The 5,000-nt window shown below is 38.1% G+C and overlaps 1 protein-coding gene across 5 annotated transcripts in view; it reads right to left on the bottom strand.

The window, feature by feature from the left end:
• Window positions 1–5,000, bottom strand: part of LOC144964486 (sterol O-acyltransferase 1-like) — a 51,198-nt gene that overhangs the window by 34,974 nt on the left and 11,224 nt on the right. The window contains exon 1 of one of the 5 annotated variants that reach the window (XM_078898852.1): window positions 1–116. This exon is cut by the window's left edge and continues 601 nt beyond it. The exons of the other annotated variants lie outside the window; for them this stretch is intronic. The gene's annotated coding sequence lies outside the window, so the exon portion shown is untranslated. Of the gene's footprint in view, window positions 117–5,000 lie in introns of those variants that run through there. 5 annotated transcript variants of the gene reach the window in all.

Genomic DNA, 5,000 nt, shown 5'->3' with positions numbered 1-5,000 from the left:
CTAAGCGGACACGTTTGTGAAAAGTGTACGGAATATAAAACACAACACGCAAAAGGATCAATGACCCAGAACAGCTCGATGTCGATGAAACCGTGTCATGAAAGCCATTCCTTCTACTTTGTATAGGGACATTTAGAAGGAAAAAAAAAGTACGAAGCACAATTAAATAACACAATAATAATAATAATAATAATAATAATAATAATAATAATAATAATAATAATAATAATAATAATAATAATAATAATAATAATAATAATAATAATAATAATAAAAGAAATGGAACGAGTTGCCGTGCACTAATTCACGCGAGGCATCCGGCAACCAAAAGACACGGCGACGGCCCGTGTACGCGATTGACCTGGAAAGCCGCTGGGGCGACCAATGGGCTTTAAATGGCTTAACCAGTTAACTGTCGAACTCTGGCAAAACAGGAATTTAAAAATTTGGCAAGAAAAGAAATCGTCCTACAAATATCGATCGATTCAAATAACTCTGGCGAAAACTCTCAAACCTGGGACTTCTCGATGTCCGTCTACTAAGTCCCAGGTTTGAGAGTTTTTGGCCAAGATGCGTGTCACTGAAATCCGTCGATATTTGAAGGGCGAGTTTTTTTTTCTGGCCAAATTTTTAAATAAGAGTTTGCTGTTTTTCCAGAGTACAGCGTCGTCAGCCACTAAGAGGTATCGATATTCAAACGATTACGTGTTGTACACCATGCGGGATGTAATTCGATATCTGAAGGCACTTACTAGACTATAGGATGATTAAACTACACGTTGATTAGGATCGGATCGGCTTCCATTATAACAACAGAAACAATACTGAATAATAAACATTTGATACGTCAACTCCCGAGTGACGTCCCTGCAACAGTTGTCGACGCCCCTTCATTGCAGGCATTCAAGTGCCGTCTTGATGCTCATTGTGAAACAGAAAAATACTGTTTGTAAAGTTAAATTCAGACACCTCCTTCCACTATGTGGCATGCCCAGTTTTGAGAGACTTGAATTAAATACGTTCATGAATGCACAAGAGCAGATAAAGGGCTGTAAAAGCCTGCATAAATCTGGACTTATATCATCATATTATATCATAAATATCCTAAAATCTGAAGGAAGGGTCTGTCAGTCAGCACGATACTTAGTGATCGAAAAGAAGTGCATGGTATGGAGCAATCACTACAGACAGAGATGGCAGAGATGAGATGGTATGCATATACAAACCAAAAAAAATTGAGGTTTAATATAGCGCAAAATCCATTCAACGTGCTCAAAGCGCTTTACAAGGGGTCCCTGGTCAACAGCAACATTTAACATTTAGGACGGGACATGACGCCTGTTAGGCGATATTGCATTTTTTTAAAGGACAGAGACAACGCTGGTACTTGTTTTAAACCTGAGTACGGTGAAAGAATGTCAGTAAAGAGCCTTCTCCAAGGACTCAACTATGCGCCGAACCCAGGACCTTCCGATCCGAAAGTGAGTGTCATGCCACTAGACCACATAGCAGCACAACTTGGAGAGTAAAACAAAGGGAATAAATATGACTCGTCTAAAAGATACAACACAAAGTAAACGAAGTTTCAGCTCTTAGTCTTCTTCAGAGAAACGTAGAATAATAATTTTACCCGGATAGAATGTGAGTAAAGATCCTTCTCCGGGGTCTCAGCTATGCGCCAAGCAAGGCTCGAACCCAGGATCTTCCGTCAAAAAGCGAGTTGCTATGCGACGAGGGAAATTAAAAAAAAAAAAAAAAAAGGGGGGGGGGGGGGGGGGGGGGGAGTGGAGAGACCGAGAAAGAGTAAGCTTTGTGTGACAACTTCGGGACTTCTTGTTTTCTTTTCTTAACAAACAAACACACAAGGCACACGAACTAAAGCACTATTTTAAACCAGGGTTGCGTATAATTCAGGAGGTAAACATTTACTGAGCTTTTACGCGAACACAGAGCTGCCAACTTGAAATTTCAAAAATTCGTAGTTTCCAAAGGGAGAAAAAATATATAAAGTCACTTTAAATCGCTTTATAAATAAATAATTTGCCTTCCGTAAGATCCAAACAAATGCTCCTTAGTCCTAAGTATAGTCTCTAAGCATTAAACTTTCCTTTTCAACAAGATTTTATTGAGTCAAAGAGGCGAATGCAGTTTTCTAGTTGGAGTCGATAATTCGTATTTCTACGAATTTTTCGTAGTACTTGGCAGACCTGCGAACACATCGGCCGACCCCTATCTGAGCACTGAACTCCAGTAAAAAAAAAAAAAAAAGGCATTATGTACGGACTTTTTCCATTCACAATGTGATAGGAAAATTATACAGAGGTAGGTGTATTAATATACTGAATTCCGTAAATATACATGGCAAATTGGAGCAATGGTTTTTTTTTAATGAGCTTTATATAGCGCAATATCCACTAAATGTGCTCAAAGCACTTTACAGGGGGTCCCTGGTCAACAGCAACATTTAACATGTAGGACGGGGCATGACGCCTGTTTGGCGATATTACAATTTTTCGGACAAAGACAACGCTGTTAACGGCCAGGTACTCATTTTACACCTGAGTACGGTGAGAGAATGTGAGTAAAGAGCCTTTTCCAAGGACTCAACTATGCGCCGAGCGCGAGGCTCAAACCCAGGACCTTCCGATCCGAAAGCGAGTGTCATGCCACAAGACCACATAGCCGCACGAGCGATCAAAAGCCGATGAGACTGATTTTCTAGAGTGGATTCCTATTGTATTTCCTTTCAGCTTTGTCTTTATACAAAATTCATAAAACTTTAAGACAATCTTTTTTCAAATGCTGTTTCAGGCGTATTCAAAAGGCAGGTCCATCTACATAAATGTCGTCTGCGTTAGAATGGCGTCGATTGTATAGCGCAGCGCCTCTCTCGTGACAGACGGAGTTGCCGTAACAGTCGGATCGTGGGTTCGAACCCTCATGGCCGCAGTTTGTTTTATTCTCTATTATTTTTTGGCACTTTTCTTCTCACATTTCTTGTTATTAATTTATTATCTTTTGGCACTTTTCTACTCACATTTCTTGTTATCAAATTATTATCGTTCTGCTACAATTGTGTCGCGCGAGTAACTAAATAATAATAATAATAATAATAATAATAATAATAATAATAATAATAATAATAATAATAATAATAATAATAATAATAATAATAATAATAATAATAGTGAAGAAAACAACAAACAAACTAAAACATGACAGAGACAACGTAATAATGAATCAACTTCGATGGTTTCCTGACATCATCAGTGTGAGACTGACATAGAATAGAAACTCGAGAATTATTCATAACCAGATTGTCAAACAAAAACAATGCGAGACTACAACGAACGCTACACAAGCACAAAACGCTTTTTTTTCTCTCTCATTTGTGTCCCAACGTCTCAAAACGGTATTATGTCGGGACGGTACAGATATAAGATGCTAAAAAGTCAAATTATATTTAAACTGGTCAAAAATAAGAAACGTTGGTATATAGCACTCTAAAATATGATATTCCTTCTCCTCTAAAAAGCGAATAAACTCAACCTAAGTCTGATATTTATGGCTACAATATTCCGTTTTCAGCATCTTTATCATCCCGACTTAATACCGTTTGGAGACGAGAGGTCACATTTTGTCAGAAAACCTCGATTTCAAACTTCATTCGAATTTTTTTAATTAAAGTTCTTCAGAGCCAAGAAGCCCATGGAGTTTATCCCGGTTTATATAGCGTGAAACGGACTATAGCAATTGCTTGCGATTCTTTGGATAGGACGGCAGTCTATTGCAAAGTACTTTCCGACAGATCAAACAGATTCAGCTACCCATTCACTGCTGGATGAACAGAGGGGTTAGAAAAAGAAATCTCAAACTGCACCCGGGATCGATCTCGGTCCCTTTGCGTGTGAAGCGAGTGCTCTTCCCACTGAGCTATCGTCACTCCCTTCATTCGAATACGATTATCTCAAACTTGCTAAAAACTCTAAAACCTAAGACTTCATATGTATCTTTTTTTTTTTAAATAATCGATTATAACCAGCTAACTGAGGTACTCGGAAAAGACAAACATATTTTAACATTTGGCCATAAAACCAGCCCTACAAATATCGATCGATATAAAAAAAAAACACCTCAATCTTGTCATAAATTCTCTACCTCGCCTGGTTCCATCCACGATTTGAGAGGGTTTTTTTTTTTTTTTTTTTTTTTTTGTTTTCTTTTTAATTATTTTTTTGTTGCCAAGATGAAAGTCATTTAAATCGATCGATATTTGAAGAGCGAGTTTTTTGGCCAAATTTTAAAATACGTGTTTTTCCAGAGTAGCTACAGCAGTTAACTTGTAATTACTTAACGTAAATGTTTTTTGGCCAAACATTTAAATAAAAACGTGTTTTGTGGATGCACGGCGGTAGTTTTGAGTGTGTATTGATTTTAACACTGACACCAGAAAAGTACAGTTTGATGACAACATCTCGATGAAACGTATCGGGTTCCAGTGTGAAGAGCAGATCACTGATACAGTATCAGAATAATATTATTATGTATTGGAGCTTCATCAAACATGGTAATTTGGTAATCCATACATACACGGACGACAAATTAAATACTACGTAAATAGATTTTTATTAAAACGGAATTTAGTTCGTAGAAAACGGGACGCTTTGGTTGATCCACCTCACAGGCCATACACACACACACACACACACACACACACACACACACACACACACGTTGAAAATAGTCCGTACATCACGGAGAAGGAAAATCAGGATATAATAAACACAAATAAACTATTTTGACAATAACAACACAATTCTCACGATTTTTAAAAAAATCACCCGGTACAAGTTTTTTAAGGGGAGAGGGTTGAACTCATGCGGTTGTGTGGTCTTTGGTATGGCACTCCCTTTCGGATCGGAAGGTCCTGGGTTCAAGCCTCGGTCGGTGCATGGTTGAGTCCTCGGAAGAAGCTCTTTTCTCACATTCTCCCACCGTAC

The sequence above is a fragment of the Berghia stephanieae genome, chromosome 2, assembly GCF_034508935.2.
Source record: "Berghia stephanieae isolate SIO BIC M18660-M18661 chromosome 2, UCSD_Bste_1.3, whole genome shotgun sequence".
In the NCBI taxonomy this organism is placed as follows: Eukaryota; Metazoa; Mollusca; class Gastropoda; order Nudibranchia; family Aeolidiidae; genus Berghia; species Berghia stephanieae.
The sequence above is the reverse complement of the archived record's forward strand: the minus strand, read 5'-3'. Positions and strand labels throughout refer to the sequence as shown.